General features: G+C 41.6%; 1 protein-coding gene and 1 non-coding gene across 2 annotated transcripts in view; both read right to left on the minus strand.

Moving 5' to 3' along the window:
- LOC126416622 (uncharacterized) overlaps positions 1-19602 on the minus strand; it is a 580403-nt gene that overhangs the window by 65286 nt on the left and 495515 nt on the right. The window lies entirely within an intron of this gene.
- On the minus strand, positions 19228-19302 carry Trnat-ugu (transfer RNA threonine (anticodon UGU)). Its single transcript has one exon. It is a non-coding gene; the product is annotated as a tRNA-Thr (tRNA).

The raw sequence follows: 19602 nt of genomic DNA on the forward strand, positions 1-19602 counted from the left end.
CGGCTGAATCTTGATATCCTCCCATTGTACCAGCAGTAACCAATCTAACAACTACGACAGGCACTTGTCTTATATAGGCGTTGCCGACAGCAAGGCTGTATCCCGCCTATTTACATACCTCTTTATTTGAATAGTCATGCCTATACGAGTTCTTTTGGTGCTTCAGAGTATATATTTCGTGTTGACACATAGAAAAATAATTTTGTTTCTGTCTTCTAAACACTTTTTCACTCATCTTTCTAATATCACCTTACCTGTAGCCATTTGCCTTGCCTATCTGAATAATGGTGCCATCTTCTCTATTCTTATTCTCCTCACCTGAGTGAAACCTAACGAGTCTGTGAAACACTGACTTAAGAAATGCTCTCTTTCTGTGATCGCGGATGACTTGAATCTGCTGGAACAATTATATCGTAAGCTGCTGGCTTGCGAAAGACATGTGATTTTCACTCCAATTTAGATTTAATGTAATTAAGGCATAATGCCTGTTTTGATATGTATAGCGAACAATGCTGGGGTATGATGCCATGTCAGTAAAGGAGAAGGAAGGAAGGAAGATTAGGGTTTAACGTCCCGTCGATAACGGGTTCACTAGAAACGGAGCATAAGCTTGGACTGTGGAAGGATGGGAAAGGAAATGAGCGTGCCTTTTCAGGGGAACCATACCTGCATTTGTCTTAACGTTTTAGGGGTATCGCGGAAAACCTGAATCAGGACTGCACGACAGCGATTTAAGCCCTTGCCTTCCCGAATGCGAATCTAATGTGCCAAAGACTGTGTACCCCGCTCACTTGCAGTAAGGAACTATAAATCTCTGTGAGTTCCTCACTTAAATATTTACCTCGTTCCAAGTTGCTACAAAAGGATAGCTACGGCCTCAACGAGATGATAAATATGCAGCTACATCTACGTCTTTACTCAGCAAGCCAGTGGCAGTCGGTGCTTCTGGAGGCACTAAGCCGCGCGGGATTAGCCGAGCGGCCGAAGGCGCTGCAGTCATGGACTGTGCGGCTGATCCCAGCGGAGGTTCGAGTCCTCCCTCGGGCATGGTTATGCGTGTTTGTCCTTAGGATAATTTAGGTTAAGTAGTGTGTAAGCTTAGGGACTGATGACCTTAACAGTTAAGTCCCATAAGATTTCACACACATTTGAACTTTTTTTCTTTTTTTTTTTTCTTTGCAGGCACTACAATTTCTTCACTTTCCAGTTTCATTCGTGAATATCGAGGGGAAGAACGATTGTTGACGAAGCTACTGCTTCTCCGTTTTCTTTGACGATACTGTCTCGGAAATTCAAAAGCAAACTCTCAGTAACGCACAACACCTCTCTTGTAGTAACTGCCTCTGGACGTTGTTAAACGTCTTATAAACCTTCTCGCGCTTAGCTAAGCGATTCGTGCTACACACTAAATTTATTAGATTGGTATTTACTTACGACGAGTTTCACTTCGGCTGTTAAGTCATTTTGAAGCTTTCCTGCAATATTAATAACAGTAAAATTGTTTGTATAAATTTATAACGCTAATCATTACGGCTGTGTTGTCCGCCCCAGTAGCTGAGTGGTCAGCGTGACGGATTGCCGTCCTCTGGGCCCGGGTTCGATTCCCGGCTGGGTCGGAGATTTTCTCCGCTCAGGGACTGGGTGTTGTGTTGTGTTCATCATCATTTCATCCCCATCCGGCGTGCAGGTCGCCCAATGTGGCGCCGAATGTAATAAGACCTGCGATATGGCGGCCGGACCTGCCCCGCGAGGGGCCTCCCGGCCAATGACGCCAAACGCTCATCATCATCACGGCTGTGTTAGTAATTATTTACTTTGCATTTTGGATGTCACATTATAGCGCCCTGGAATGTTTTGCTGAAATGAAATGAAATGTATTGTGGCTAGGTCCTCCCGTCGGGTAGGCTGTTGTAGTCTGTTACAATTTCATGTATGGTCCTCATTTTGTTTTGCACCTATGTTCATTTGACAAGACATACAAATGATCCACTAAAAATTGAACAGCACACACAGTAAAATAAAATTAATCATAGAGGCACAGGCTGGTCATACGTTCACTAAACTTTCGCTACTTGCGATCGTGGAACTAGGAAACTTCGTGGATACATTTTTAAGGACACATGGAAGAGAAGTAATGGAGAAGCCATTGAAAGACGCACATTTGTTGATTGCATGTCATGTATACGTTCCAGGTTGCAAACGTTGCTCGTTGTGACAACCATCTGTATCCACTAGGGCCTTGGACTGCGCTAGAGACTGCTCAACCGTTGCCCGAAACATCCCACGTGAGATGTTCGCTACCGCCCTCGAAAAGTTCATTTGGAACCTCCAACGTGTGTGAGTGTCCTTTTTATAACTCCTGTCCTTCAGATAAAACCAGAGCCAATAATCGTACAGGATCAAATCTGGTGATCCTGGTGGCCACCCAGTTTGGAACGATCGACCAATGATTTGGTTATTTCCAGATGTGTTACGGAGTGACCGAACTACATCCCGAGCAACGTGAGACGGAACTTCATCGTACATCAAAACAGCTCAGTACAAAGCACCTCTCTCCCGTAGAGCAGGGATCACATTATGATGAAGCAGACTGCAGTAACGTGTGCCGTTCACGGTGCATGTCCTTGGTCGTTGGGTTCCTCCCACGTTGGCAAGTCATGACACTAACGCTACTGACAACGCAAATCCTGCAACGCCAGTCTGAAAGTCGTTCTTATAAATTTGAGCACCCATACGGTAAACAGTTTGCATCTACAATGGCTGAAGTAACGAAAACGTAATTATAACCACCCTATATAACAAAGCAACTGGATAGACGTTTTGGACTTGACAATAAGCAAAAATACCATCAAAGGTTTCACGTGTCTAGGAAGCATAACTATTAACAGTGATTCTTGTCACACAAATTGACATAATCTTGCATTCTTTAAATCAATGATCAACCGAATTACAAATTTACCACGTGACACTGGCACAGTACAGAAAGAAGTAGCAATATTAAGGCAGATGGCACAAAAGAATGCTTTAACCCCCGTGTTAGTACTCAGACTACACGATCAATGCATACAACCAAGCACGCAAAATAGAAATACAGAAATAATGCCGATGAGAGGATAAAATCACTGAAGACCCTACTTAACGTCACAACACCACACATCGACTAAATTTCAGGGCCGGCCGGTGTGGCCGTGCGGTTAAAGGCGCTTCAGTCTGGAACCGCGTGACCGCTACGGTCGCAGGTTCGAATCCTGCCTCGGGCATGGATGTGTGTGATGACCTTAGGTTAGTTAGGTGTCAGTAGTTCTCAGTTCTAGGGGACTGATGACCACAGATGTTGGGTCCCATAGTGCTCAGAGCCATTTTTTAAATTTCAGGGAGACTCAATATTCAGTTTAAAATGACGAAACTGAAAATGGTGCTTCCTAAGATAAAACTTTAAAGCCAAAGTACATTAAAGGAAAACTAAAGTCCCGATTTTCTCGAATCTAGGAATTGTAAAATCTCATGCTACGATTGAAATCAATTTTGCAGTGGACAAACTGGTAGGAGCTTCACAGTTAGATTCAGAGAACACACTCGACATTGTAAAGGTAATCCATCTACACTTCACATGTACTTACACAACTATGAAGACAAAGCAGAACTAATGGAAAATTCATTAAAAATTCTCCATCGCGAACCCATAGGAACCACAATGATTATTCTGGAACAACTCGAGATTTATACTTGCTCGGGCTCATAATCTGATGAAATCTGTAATGAATAAATGGAGCTAACGCGCAAACAATATTTAGAAACTCAATCTTCCTAAAGGAAGACGGATGAAATTTAGCACCTCGCAAAGTGAGGAATTAATTTACGAGTACAAAGCGCAGAACTCTCAATACAAATTATATCGTTACACAGTACGTGAAAACATATAGCTAGTAAAACGATCCTTGTAGTGTAAACTCACTCTAAGCATACATGCGTCAGAGTGAATCTTGAGCGAAATAAGTTTCCTGTAATATCAACGCAGGGGCAAACAAAAAGTGAGCACCATACGTGAAGTTCTAATATACTCCAACTGTAATAACCTCCAAAAGCACCAAACCAGAAAAAACTCTCAGCGAAACACTCCAGGATGCCGTATTGTGGCTTTTAAAATGTAAACCAAAAAATTAATAACACATGCATAAGCCACATTCTTATAAATTTATCCAAAAACTTGTACCATTATTGCTATTGCAGGATCGCTTGAAAATGGCGTAATAGCCGAAGGAGACTCACCGTATGTAAACAACGAGCCATTAAAATCAGCGTTCAGCAGAAACTTGAAAAATGGACTCTAAATCTTTCACTGAATTAATGCATGCTACAGGCCCATCAGAAAAGAAGTGTGGTGGATGTTTTCACCTTTTATGTCTAATACGTCTTACCCATTCAAGTTTCCTGCGCCGATCATCAATTCTCTGCAGATGTTGATCTTGCTGGCAGCTTTCTTACAGACGATTGCACCGTCTATGGACAGCCTTGCTCAGTTTCCAACTTTATATGTTAGACCAATTCTAGAGCTAACGTTAACGAGTCTGCACCCCCTAAATGTAGTCTCGAAGCTACGTTATTATCTGTCGACTTCTTACTGTCAAGATCGCTGTATGTGCTGTATGTGTAATTTTCCTGCGCTATACGTCTCGTAATGATCCAGTTTCGTCCAAAAACCCCGATTAAAAAAAAAAAAAACTGACAAATTACACTTCACTTAAAAACCAGCAGTTACTCTGGAAAACTTGAAATATTTGCCACTCAAGTGATCCATCACGTCTTCTATTCTCAGCAGACAGAAGCCTCATTTCAGTTAGTATGTCGGATGCGCTTGAAAAACGCTACAGATGGGAGCGGATCCAAATCTGTGGAGGCGCTTTATACTGAATAAACTGATTTTGTTTGTCATTTCTAGACTACGTAAAATCTAAGCTTAGATAGAGGTTACCACATACGTAGGTAAGTGTTCATCCTTCCATACTTCTCAGACGTGGCAAAAATTTCCATGACTCCTTTGCCAAGAGCAGACGTTCAGTTTTGAAATAATTGCTCTTTTAGTTACTTTTTGAAGAGAGAGAGAGAGAGAGAGAGAGAGAGTAGCGGAAACTTTTGTAAGAAAGTTTGCTTATCGTAAGGGAGATTTTCTTGACGCGAAGTAAGCATTCTTGTTGTTGATGTCAATAATGTCTTACTGAAGTAGTGGATTGTTTGTATATATCTATATATATATTCAAATAACTTCAGGCATTTTTCCAGTATATAAGTCCTTATTTCAGATTTAAGACTGTTTTAAGCGATACTCACTGTACAGAACATTTTTCACTAAGAGCTGAACGGATTGAATGCAGAATTTTTTGTGGGCAACGTGGAATATTCTCGCTACAACCCCTAGAGTTTCTTGATGTTCTAGTTGGTGACGGCACTATGCATAGCCTTCAAAGTGTCGTCTGTAGTAATTGAGGTGCGTTCCATCAGAGGGCTGTCATTAAGTTTCTTTCGGCGGAAAATCAGAGCGTAGCAGATATTCATAGGCCCTTTACAGAATGTCTACTGACACGTGGCAGTGAACAAAAGCACGGTGAGTCGTTCGGAGAGGCGTCTGTCTTCATTACAACAAGGTCATACGAATCCTCCTGATCTCCTGCGTGCCGACCGCCAGCACACAACAGTGACTCCTGCAATGTTGGAACGTGCGGACACTCTAATTAGGGGCGATCGACGGGTCACAATCCTACTCCTCGCTGCACAATTGGCCTCACATAAGTCTGTATGCCCGAAAGGAGTTTAGTAAACATGATTGGACTCTTCTCCCTCTCCCACCTTACTACATCCTGGATCTCACACCTGCGGACTTCCATCCGTTTGACCGACGGAAGGATGTTCTCTGGGGGAAGTAAGACGTGGATCATGGGAAAGTTATTCAAGCAGCAACACGATGGGTCTGACTATCGACCAGTAGAGTGGTAGACCAACGATGTGGGCATGCAGTCGCCTCACCCAGAAACTTGGCGTAAGGCCGACGCATTGAGCGGAGATTATATTACAAATGGAATTTTGTACCCACAAGAGTTGGGGATAACGTCGTTTGCTGGAGTCCTAATTAAAATCAACCTGCTTTTACAAAAGAAAATGTGTTGAATGCATCTCGTACGAAAATCAAATAGGGGTTGTGCAGGAGTAGCTTTAATAATGAATAGGAAAATAGGAGTGCGGGTAGGCTACTACAAACAGCATAGTGAACACATTATTGTGGCCAAGACAGACATGAAGCCCACCCCTTCTGCAGTAGTACAAGTTTATCTGCCGACTAGCTCTGCAGATGATAATGAAATTGATGAAATGTATGATGAGATGAAAGAAATTATTCAAGTAGTGAAGGGAGACGAATATTTAATAGTCATGGGTGACTGGAATTCGATTGTAGGAAAAGGAAGAGAAGGAATGTAGTAGGTGAATATGGATTGGGGCTAACAAACGGAAGAGGAAACCGCCTGGTAGAGTTTTGCACAGAGCATAACTTAATCATAGCTAACACTTGGTTCAAGAATCATGAAAGAAGGTTGGATACATGGAAGAACCCTGGAGATACTAGAAGGCTTCAGGTAGATTATATAATGGTAAGACAGAGATTTAGGAACCAGGCATTAAATTGTAAGACATTTCCAGGGGCAGATGTGGACTCTGCCCACAATCTATTGGTTATGAACTTTAGATTAAAACTGAAGAAACTGCAAAAAGGTGGAAATTTAAGGAGATACGACCTGGATAAACTGAAAGAACCAGAGGTTGTACAGAGTTTCAGGGAGAGCATAAGGGAAAAATTGACACGAATGGAGGAAGAAATACAGTAGAAGAAGAATGGGTAGCTTTGAGGGATGAAATTGTGAAGACAGCAGAGGATCAAGTAGGTAAAAAGACGAGGGCAAGCAGAAATCCTTGGGTAACTGAAGAGATACTGAATTTGATTGATGAATGGAGAAAATACAAAAATGCAGTAAATGAAACATGCAAAAAGGAATACAAACTTCTCAAAAATGCGATCGACCGGAAGTGCAAAATGGCTAAGCAGGGATGGCTAGAGGACAAATGTAAGGCTGTAGAGGCTTATCTCACGAGGGGTAAGATAGATACTGCCTACAGGAAAATTAAAGAGACCTTTGGAGAAAAGACAACCACTTGCATGAATATCAAGAGCTCAGATGGAAACCCAGTTCTAAGCAAAGAAGGGAATGCAGAAAGGTGGAAGGACTATATAGAGGGTCTATACAGCGGCGATGTTCTTGAGGACAATATTATGGAAATGGAAGAGGAGGTAGATGAAGATGAAATGGGACTAAACTATCAGTTTAATAAGTCACAGCTGCAAAATACTAACGCGAATTATTTACAGACGAATGGAAAAACTGGTAGAAGCCGTCTTCGGGGAAGATCAGTTTGGATTCCATAGAAATGTTGGAACACGTGAGGCAATACTGACCCTACGACTCAGCTTAGAAGAAAGATTAGCGAAAGGCAAACCTACGATTCTAGCATTAGTAGACTTAGAGAAAGCTTTTACAATGTTGACTGGAATACTCTCTTTCAAATTCTGAAGGTGGCAGGGGTAAAATACAGGGAGCGAAAGGCTATTTACAGTTTGTACAGAAAGCAGATGGCAGTTATAAGAGTCGAGGGGTTTGAAAGGGAAGCAGTGGTTGGGAAGGGAGTGAGACAGGGTTGTAGTTTCTCCCCGATGCTATTCAATCTGTATATTGAGCAAGCAGTAAAGGAAACAAAAGAACGGAGTAGGTATTAAAATCCATGGAGAAGAAATAAAAACTTTGAGGTTCGCCGATGATATTGTAATTCTGTCACAGACAGTAAAGGACATAGAAGCGCAGTTGAACGGAATGGTCGGTGTCTTGAAAGGAGGGTACAAGATGAACATCAACAAAAGCAAAACGAGGATAATGGAATGTAGTCGAATTAAGTCGGGTGATACCGATGGAATTAGATTAGGAAATGAGACACCTAAAGTAGTAAAGGTTTGCTATTTGGGGAGTGAAATAACTGATGATGATCGAAGTAGAGAGGATATAAAATGTAGACTGGAAATGGCAAGGAAAGCGTTTCTGAAGAAGAGAAATTTGTTAACATCGAGTATTGATTTAAGTGTCAGGTAGTCGTCTATGAAAGTATTTGTATGGAGTGTAGCCATGTATGGAAGTGAAACATTAATGATAAATAGGTTAGAGAAGAAGAGAATAGAAGCTTTCGAAATGTGGCGCTACAGAAGAATGCTGAAGATTAGTTGGGTAGACCACATAACTAATGAGGAGGTATTGAATTGAATTGGGGAGAAGAGGAGTTTGTGGCACAACTTGACAAGAAGAAGGGACCGGTTGGTAGGATATGTTCTGAGGCATCAAAGGATCACAAATTTAGCATTGGAGGGCAGCGTGGAGGGTAAAAATCGTAGAGGGAGACCAAAAGATGAGTACACTAAGCAGATTCAGAAAGATGTATGCTGCAGTAGGTACTGGGAGATGAAGAAGCTTGCACAGAATAGAGTGGCATGGAGAGCTGCATCAAACCAGTCTCAGGACCGAAGACCACAACAACAACAATGAAAATACAGAAGAATTACATATTACGTGATATTAAAGAAGAAGGGAATGGTATGTAATACTTGTAGACATCTGGCAATGGAGAATTTCATTTAACTTTAACTCTATATTCTTAAAATGACATTATTAGATGGTTGCGTATTTTGGACTTCCTAACAATGGACGCGAAAGATGATCTATAAATTCATATTTTATGTTCATGATATTTCATCAGCAGCATATTTTTCTAGTAAAGCTATTGATTTTCGGAAACAAAATCTGGACTACAAGATAGTTACAGTGAATATGTGAATACTTAATGATTGTGTAACAACACATTCGAACTGTGATATTCCTTGTATTACAAATTTTTAACGAAATTTAAAATATTCTAAATACAGAAGAGAATCAGCGCTTTAAAATGCGACATGTCAAACTTAAAAACAAATGATCTTTGCCAAATTCGGATTTGCAAGTAGATGTTCCACCGAAGTTTAAATTTTTGCCGACCGAGGTGGCCGATCGGTTCTGGGCGCTACAGTCTGGAACCGCGCAACCGCAATGGTCGCAGGTTCGAATCCTGCCTCGGGGATGGATGTGTGTGATGTCCTTAGGTTAGTTAGGTTTAAGTAGTTCTAAGTTCTAGGGGACTGATGACCTCAGAAGTTAATTCCCATAGTGCTCAGAGCAATTTGAACCTTTTTTTTTAATTTTGAGTATTTTCTTATGTATACCGTTTCTACACAGCTTACGTTATTATCAACAGCATAGTCCCAATTACATATTGAATAATATTAGGAAACCGAAGCCTTTAATCGAATTGGCTGGCATCACAAACATTGCTGCAGCAATCTTACGTAAGAAAGGTTTGCTTATGTCAACTGAAGTCAAACAATTACAGCGACTAAAGGTTAATCAGATCACAGAATCTATATCACGCACACAGATTTATACACTGGTAGTACCATTTACCACGTCAACTTAATATCTTAGTTATTAGCTTGGTCTAAATGATCTCATTACATGGTTCGGTGTGGTGTCTAGAATGTTTAGCCAAACATTACAATGAACTAGAAACTTGTCTGGCATTGATATTTTCTGATATGTACACTATTAGATGAAATCGCGTTCTCTTCTCATGTCTTGATCTCCCTTTACTGCATGGGAGCCATCACAGGGCATTATTCGCAGAAGCTGCTTGACAGTGGCCATGTGGAAGACAAGCAGTGCCGTTTGTACCAAATACCTCTCGTCGCAGGTAAATAGTGTTTGTATTGGGTAGTCTAAGACGTATGACGGATGACAGAGAAGTAAAAAACCGTTCTTATCACGTCGTGTTTTGATCCAGTGAGCAATGAGAACATGTTATCACTCAACGAATATCGGTGCAGGTGATTTCAAGTATGAGTGATAATATTTTATCACACTGGATGCCACGCGATGAACTGAGGCAAATTGTAATTTTTTTTTCCATTGCTGCGTAGTTTGGGTTTTGAATGATTTTAAGAAATTGTTTTCGTCTTACATATATGAGACTTCATCTTAAAACACGTTATCATTGCCTTTTATAACGTAACACACCATTTTGTGATAATTTATGAATTAAAATAAATAATACTATGCACCCTTTACTCGCTGTTACAAATGCTATAGTAAAGGACAAGTTGGGAAAGGATAATTTCTTGTTTTCATAAATGCTTTAACTTTCCCATTCAAAGAAGCTCATTATGTAGGCTATGAAAAGCACATGTGACTTTGGATCTCTGATTAGTGAACTATCTTTCGCTCTCTGCGGTAGACGTAGATCGATGTAGGGCAGTGGTTAAAAAAAATGGGTTCGTCTTAGCGAGGATGGCAGTTCAAATCCCCATCAGGCCACCCACCTTTGCGTTTTCGTGATTTCTTCAAGTCACTTAAGGTAAATTCGTTTCAGAAGGACATGGCCGATTTCTTTCCCCGCTGTAAGCTAGTGCTCCGTCTCCGACAGGCTCTTGGTCGACGGGACGTTATGCTCTAATCTTACATTTTCCCCTTTTTTTCTTCTGAGACAGACGCGTTAGTAAATTCCTGTTGCTATAAATAAAAATTTATTTTCATGAAAAGTCTGTATGTAAGGACACTGCCCATGAGAATGCCAGTCAGACGCTTAGGTTCAATGGAATAAAAACAAGTAAGTCAACAAAATCACAAACTATTACAATGTGTATACTTCGATCGAAAAGCTTTGTTTTCAAGTTTGAAATTGCCAGACAGTAAACAAAGTTTTCACTACTGTTGTTTCTCGACGTTGGAGAACCATGAAAGCAATATGGTTTCGATAGGAGACTTTTACAAAATTTCACAAAATTCGTTAAGTGCTTTTAATTAACCGTTTTACCATCGTTCTTTGCTCTCCTCTGCGATAAATGCTCTGAAATGCTTCGTGGCAATTCAGAAACTGTGGATGTACGTAACTTTTGTTATTGACAATGTCTTCCATAACAAAGGCTGTACACTGAGGCGTCCCGCTTTGTTCGCGTCATCAAGACGGCTTTTAAGGCGAGTGAACTTTGCATTCAGTGAGAGCGGAAGGCGGACCCACGCCCCCTCCCCTCCCTGCTGCGCTCTGTGCGCTTGCTTGTCGAACTTCATCCACTGCCCCCTGTTCAACAATTTACTGATCAACGACATGAGCTTGAAAGCACAGGGACCGAGCGAGGTGGCTCAGTGGTTAGCACACTGGACTCGCATTCGGGAGGGCGATGTTTCAATCCCGCGTCCGGCCATCCTGATTTAGGTTTTCCGTGAATTCCCTAAATCACTCCAGGCAAATGCCGGGATGATTCCTTTGAAAGGGCACGGTCGACTTCCTTCCCCGTCCTTCCCTAATTCGATGAGACCGATGACCTCGCTGTCTGGTCTCTTTCCCCAAACGATCCAGTCCAATCCAAAGCACAGGGATCAAACTTCGGTGTCCCATCTGCGTCCCAGTTTTGGCATATTTCGCATTCGGAAAGTTTTGCGTGGCCTAAAATGCTTTGAATCGAAGCATTTTTCCTTAACTACGACTACGAAGGATAGTAATCAGTATAGAATATCAATGAACCATTTTTAAACACTTTCAAATGCTACTAAATTTCAAAATCGTGTCAGCACCTTTCTCATAAGCACAGATGCTTCCCCTGCGTGTCATTCTACTGCCTTTTTCGGTAGGAAATTTGTTTTCTTTGACATACGCGAAAGAAAGGCCTGTCTCTTACTGACAAATGTTTTCTGAGTGAATACTTTGCGCTACGTGTCACGTCTTAGTTTAAATCTCATCAATATAAGTTTTATGGTGTAGGAGTTCTCAAATTTCAGGAACTAATCAGCTGATTAACTACCGTTCTGGCATGTGTCAGCACTTGTGGTTTCGCTTCTTTATACTATTTTTGTACAGACGCTATGAACCACATAACCACAGCATTTTGCTGTATGCCTCTTACCGCTGACATTCGCAAATAATGCGATAGGTATAGCCTTCTGAAAAAGGCCATTAACTGACCGAAACCGGTAAAGAAATTAAATTTCTTTAATGCAACTTGTTGCTTATTATATCGTTACATGCAACTACAGTTGCTGAGGATAGAAAGTATACTAAATTTGAAAAGAAGTGCACTATCCAGATTTGTATCAAGACAATTTCAAACTTTTGTCTTGATTATATTCTAATGAAATGAGTAATTAAGAAATGTAAATGATCGTCTAATGTACTATGTATCACTTAAGGTCGAAAGATGCATGTAAACGTGTCTTAGAATGAGCAACACTGAAGTGTACGATGGGACGAATGACATAGCTATAAACTAAAAAGTATAATGAGAATCTTACAACGAAATTCTGCTTTCTCTCTTTATACAAGGACCACGAACCTAATTATTCGGAGCTGTTATGGTTGCAGAGATATGGGAAACACTGCACAATTTAACGAAAATAACTATATAAAGAACTTGATGAAACATGGATTTTAAAGTAACATGTATTTCTCTCATATAACAAATACGGGACCCAACCTCCTCATTGCCCAAAACTTCGATCACTCTTCAAGGTTGAAGAATGTATGCAGATGTCACCTAATCCCTGTCATATAGAAAAAATACATGATTTTGAAGACACTCTTGAGCTCAATTAGTCGTAGCGCCCTTTACCGAAGCACCAACGCTCAGTCATGTTTGACTGGATTTAAATCCGGAAATTTTGCGCGACATTCGAAAGCTTACACTTCCGAGTGACTCTTAGTTAATTTTTGTTTGGTTTCAATATTTACACGCTACTGTTTACGCATACGTAGGCATCTATTCCAATAGGTAAAGAGATTAAACGGTTTAGAGGGTACATTCAGAAATGGAACTTTGTGCAGTTATTTCTATCCAGGTGCACTCATCCTACACTAAAAAACCAAAATATATTCTACCACTTTGCGTTGTATCTGCTATCCCATTCGGGGAGGAGAGTTACTGGGTCTCCACAAACCTAGGCTCCCATCCTCGTGTGAACAACAAAACTTCCCTTCGGGTTATGTCGCTAATAAGGAACCACTTGAGTGCGAGCTCGCAAAAGGCCAATGATATTCCACGTCATTCGACGCCGCACATTTGGTCTACAATGCAATCACAATATTCGCTACTAATGTCTACAGGGTGCGGGGCTGGAGTTATCCAATGGAAAGCACAGCATGAGGCTACGGAGCGTAGATGAACTGCTTAGTCGACAAGTAACTGACTACAGTGAAACAGTGCTAGAAGTGTTGATACAAATCAGAGTAATGGCAACGATAAACAAAACAAACATTGCAATATATCTAAGCAAAAGTTCCTGAAGTTGAAATTTATTTAGAAAGGAACCTAAAGGATTTCTCAGACTGAGAAAGAAGCGGAAGATAGAGCATTAGCGTTTTTGCAAGATGAGTCAGTGCAACGTGTGGTGTCTTAACACGTTATCCTGTGCGGACAATGTATGTGATGAATACAACGATGACGATATATACGTAACAACTGAAAGTGACACTGAACCAGGTGTCGAGTGATGTAGTTGATCACCCTTGTCGGACAGGGAGCCACAAATCTCGTCTACACTGAAAAATAGTCAAGGACAATCCTTGTCCAAGGAGCGGGTACTGAACTTATTTACCTACATTTAAGATATCCGCAGCACAGTAAAAAAAGCAATTATGAACAGATTTCTAATAAGTCCTCAGTAATGTGACTCTATAGTGAATAAGAAAAACTACGGATATTCAAGGGAGGACAAGGAGCACTTGCTATAAAAACTGGTGTTTGCGCGTTTCATTGACGCTCGATACAAATTACAGAATGTGCATGATACTGACCTACTACGATACTCACATTAAACTGCGCGCAGCATAGGTAACAGTCATTTCATGGCAAGCATTGGATGGTTGCGTAATTTCAAAATAGATGGTTGCGTAACTTCAAACAGCGCTACTAAATTGGAAGACGCAAGGTAACGAAATTTCAAACAAAGCTTCAACTCGATGATGCAAAGGAAACTGCGGAAGCAGCCCGAAAATTTATAAGTGAGATATTCAAACCTATCCCGTCATTCAGTTAGGAATTTGTTTTCAACTTCGACCATTCGGAATTTGAAGAGGAAATACATATGAAAGGAACCCTGGAAATTAGAAGTCCCAATAGAGTTGTGTCAAGATCAACTAACATCAACGCCTTAAAGCATACGTATACAAGTACGTTGTTGTTATTGTGGTCTTCAGTCCTGAGACTGGTTTGATGCAGATCACCATGCTACTCTATCCTCCGCAAGCTTCTTTATCTCCCAATACCTACTGCAGTCTATATCCTTCTCAATATGCTTAGAGTATCCATCTCTTGGTCTCCCTCTACGATTTTTACCCTCCACGCTGCCCTCCAGTACTAAATTGGTGATCCCTTGATGCCTCAGAACACGTCCTACCAACCGATCCCTTATTCTAGTCAAGTTGTGCCACAAACCTCTTCTCCCCAATTCTATTCACTACCTCCTCATTAGATATGTGTTCTACCCATCTAATCTTCAGCATCCTTCTGTAGCACCACATTTCGAAAGCTTCTATTCTCTTCTTGTCCAAACTATATATCGTCCATGCTTCACTTCCATAAATGGCTACACTCCATACAAATACTTTCAGAAACGACTTCCTGACACGTAAATCAATACTCGATGTTAACAAATTTCTCTTCTTCAGAAACGCTTTCCTTGCCATTTACAGTCTACATTTTATATCCTCTCTACTTCGACCATCATCAGTTATTTTGCTCCCCAAATAGCAAACCTCCTTTACTACTTTAGGTGTCTCGTTTCCTAATCTAATTCCATCGGCATCACTCGACTTAATTCGACTACATTCCATTATCCTCCTTTTGCTTTTGTTGATGTTCATCTTATACCCTCCTTTCAAGACACTGTCCATTCCGTTCAACTGCTCTTGCAAGTCCTTTGCTGTCTCTGACAGAATTACAATGTCATCAGCGAACCTCAAAGTTTTAATTTCTTCTCCATGGATTTTAATGCATACTCCGAACTTTTCTTTTGTTTCCTTTACTGCTTGCTCAATATACAGATTAAATAGCATCGGGGAGAGGCTACAACCCTGTCTCACTCCCTTCCCAACCACTCCTTCCCTTTCATATCCCTCGATTCTTATAACCGCCATCTGATTTCTAAAAAAAAATAGGTAAATAGCCTTTCGCTCCCTGTATTTTACCCCTGCCACCTTCAGAATTTGAAAGAGAGTGTTCCAGTCAACATTGTCAAAAGCTTTCTCTAAGTCTAAAAATGCTAGAAACGTAGGTTTACCTTTCCTTAATCTTTCTTCTAAGATAAGTCGTAGGGTCAGTATTGCCTCACGTGTTCCAACATTTCTAGGGAATCCAAACAGATCTTCCCCGTGGTCGGCTTCTACCAGTTTTTCCATTCGTCTGTAAAGAATTCGCGTTAGCATTTTGCAGCTGTAACTTATTAAACTAATATTTCGGTAATTTTCACATCTGTCAACACCTGCTTTCTTTGGGATTGGAATTATTATATTCTTCTTGAAGTCTGAAGGAATTTCGCCTGTCTCATACATCTTGCTCACCAGATGGTAGAGTTTTGTCAGGACTGGCTCTCCCAAGGCTGTCAGTAGTTCTATTGGAATGTTGTCTACTACCAGGGCCTTGTTTCGACTCAGGTCTTTCAGTGCTCTGTCAAACTCTTCACGCAGTATCATATCTCCCATTTCATCTTCATCTACTTCCTCTTCCATTTCCATAATATTGTCCTCAAGTACATCGCCCCTGTATAGACCCTCTATATACTCCTTCCACCTTTCTGCTTTCCCTTCTTTGCTTAGAACTGGGTTTCCATCTGAGCTCTTAATATTCATGCAAGTGGTTGTCTTTTCTCCAAAGGTCTCTTTAATTTTCCTGTAGGCAGTATCTATCTTACCCCTCGTGAGATAAGCCTCTACAGCCTTACATTTGTCCTCTAGCCATCCCCGCTTAGCGTTTTGGCACTTCCTGTCGATCTCATTTTCGAGACGTTTGTATTCCTTTTTCCTGTTTCACTTACTGCATTTTTGTATTTTCTGCTTACAGCAATTAAATTCAGTATCTCTTCTGTTACCCAAGGATTTCTACTAGCCCTCGTCTATTTACCTAATTGATCCTCTACTGCCTTCACTATTTCATTCCTCAAAGCTACCCATTCTTCTTCTACTGTATTTCTTTCCCCCATTCCTGTCACTTGTTCCCGTACGCTCTCCCTGAAACTCTGTACAACCTCTGGTTCTTTCAGTTTATCCAGGTCCCATCTCCTTAAATTCACACCTTTTTGCAGTTTCTTCACTTTTAATCTACAGTTCATAACCAATAGATAGTGGTCAGAGTCCACATCTGCCACTGTAAATGTCTTACAATTTAACACCTGGTTCCTAAATCTCTGTCTTACCATTATATAATCTACCTGAAACCTTTTACTGTGTATACAAGTATACAATTATACAAGTATAGGAACTGTTAATGTGGATGGTAAAGTGGCTTGTAAGTTATTTATTGTGCTGCGAGAAGTTGGAGGTACTCTGTCCTCTACCATTCTTCCTAGTGTGCAGTGATCTTACAAGAGCAGTAGGGAATACTTCCGTCACCGCAAGCTTGAGTGGGTACACTGTGCGCAAGAGAACGTCAACTACAGCATGAGCACTGATTCTGAGCAATAGCTGGTCAAAATAATTTGCTTTATCTTGATTCCCAGTCAGTGTATACAAATCATATTCATTTAGAGTAAACTGTCCCTCTGAGAAGTGTGTGACATTGCAGTTCATACCACCGGGAACCACTGGACAAATTCATGCCCTGGATGTTTGTTTTTTCCATGTCTATAAAACATATCGCACTATCTGCAGCTACACCTTAGAGGATATCAAGTTTTACCACAAGCTCCACGACAGTCTGTTTCGCATTCGGTTGCATGAAATCACATCCCATGAGTTCTCATCACCCCATTACATCAATATTACTTTATATACAATCTTTAAGAGTGGATTTCGTCTTCAGTCTTATTGGTGCGGACCGACCTTTGTGATCACTATGATGCACCATTTTCCTTTCTGTGTTCACAGTGCAAGTCAATTGTTTGTTTTGAATATTTCTTAAATGTCGACGACGTTCATTTTTTAAAATGCAATACCTGTACCCCATAGAAATTTGATCTCTGCGCCTCCCGGTCACTCATTTTCTGTCGCCTTTCTGATGTACATGGTGAGTCATTAGCAGCTAATATTGTTCCTGTCATAATTATTAACAAAACACTTTATATGAGCCTTAGTGAAGATTGCACTTGCAACCTCGCACTCTAGCGGCTCCTTGTAAGTCCCAGAATTATTAACTTGCTAGAGGAATTTCTGTACGACAAGATGTACTGGATCGTTTCCTTGCTGTCTTGTGGTAATTGAGTCAATCAGTATGAAGACATCGACAGACAAGGACCGCAGTCACAAATAGCTCAACCTTTCCGCAAACTCCCGTAGCTGATCCGAATAGGTTCTTGTTCCTGAGATTTAAAGAAGCCCTATACTCTTTCCTTGCAATGGCTTTACTGCTTCCCCACGAATATTTTCTTTTGCACCCTTTGTCCTTTTGCGAAATGGCACTCAAGGGGCTCCTTATCAGTGACATAACCCGAAAGAAGTTTTGTTGTTCGCACGAGAATAGAATGTGTGGAAATCTTACGGGACTTAACTGCTAAGGTCATCAGTCCCTAAGCTTCCACACTACTTAACCTAAATTATCCTAAGGACAATCACACACACCCATGCCCGAGGGAGGACTCGAACCTCCGCCGGGACCAGCCGCACAGTCCATGAATGCAGCGCCTCAGACCGCGCGGCTAATCCCGCGCGGCACGAGAATAGAAGACTAGCTTTTAGGAGACCCAGTAACTCTCAAGATGTCCGCTTATTTTGGTATTTATCTGTGACAGACCCGTTTGAACAACTCCATCTAATCTATTTACTACAGTCTCAGACGTAGATATCGTTTTCCTCTCCCAAACATTGCACGGTTCCATGATTCACATTACCCACACCTTCCATTTCTCGTCATTTGGGAATAATCCATCACAAAGATGAGGGGCTATCTCTTCCCTACATGTAAATCCATGACTTGGTTACCTATAAAATTGCAGTATTGCGACCGCTTTGCCACATCATTCTGCCGTCTGCTTTATCCCATGGAACATTGAGGCACCAAGCGGTACAGCAGTGTCATTTAGGTTGCCTGGTCATCAGGCGTTAAGCGGTGTTATGGCGTATGATCATAGTAGTTTCGGTGTGCTCCATAACGTATGAGATCTTTGCCATCCTACTTTGTTTTGCCCATCACATGGGCGGAAAGAGACTGTTGCTCTGTACGATGCCAGCCGGCGGGTATTTATGTGGGCTGTAAGGGCCCGACCAACAGAGTCCACTGGAAAGACAGCCGGTGGGCCGACTTCCAGAGCCGACGCCCAGTCTTTTAGTTACAACGAACGCCTGCGGACAACAGCGTGCAACCAGCCATTGATGACCGCTGTCATCACTTCACGATTAGACTTGGAGAATTTGTTGGAAGTGTCTACCAACCACGTTTGGACCTTGGCTCAAGTCGCGCTTGTCAAACGTGGTACCTGACGTCGGATCCCTCCTGAATGAATGTTAAGTATTGCTTATAAATGAGTCCGTAATAAATAGTGTGAACTTTGCCTCTGAACACTCAGTAGTCTCATCTGCAGCCATTGCGGGAGAACTGACATAATTACTTGCGTGTTTAGTGTTTCAGTACACTGAGGTCGAGCACACCTCATTGCCGAATTGTAACGCACAACAAAGCACAGTACAACACTACCTCCAGTCATTGGTTCTTTATGATGGAACGAAAACGTAATTTGTTCAGTTTCAAAGTCAGCCAAGCTAAATGCCTTACACATGTATGACGGTAGTATCTGTTCCCGAAAGGACAGTTACCGTTGATGACCATACAGCTTTGCTAGAAATGAAATGATAATTAAATGGACAACCTAGCTGCAAACAGGCGTTGATGTACTTCATTTGGGACATGTTGAAAATGTGTGCCCCGACCGGGACTCGAACCCGGGATCTCCTGCTTACATGGCAAACGCTCTATCCATCTGAGCCACCGAGGGCACAGAGGACAGCGCGCCTGCAGGGACTTATCCCTTGCACGCTCCCCGTGAGAGTAATGAATATGATGGGCAAACATCTATTAGGCGCAATACGAATGTAGTGGTGCGGACATGTCGGGAATGTGGGTCTCACGGGGAGCGTGCAAGGGATAAGTCCCTGCAGGCGCACTGTCCTCTGTGCCCTCGGTGGCTCAGCTGGATAGAGCGTCTGCCATGTAAGCAGGAGATAACGGGTTCGAGTCCCGGTCGGGACACACATTTTCACCATGTTCCCAATGAAGTACATTAACGCCTGTCTGCA

Source organism: Schistocerca serialis, chromosome 8, assembly GCF_023864345.2.
Source record: "Schistocerca serialis cubense isolate TAMUIC-IGC-003099 chromosome 8, iqSchSeri2.2, whole genome shotgun sequence".
Classification (NCBI taxonomy): domain Eukaryota; kingdom Metazoa; phylum Arthropoda; class Insecta; order Orthoptera; family Acrididae; genus Schistocerca; species Schistocerca serialis.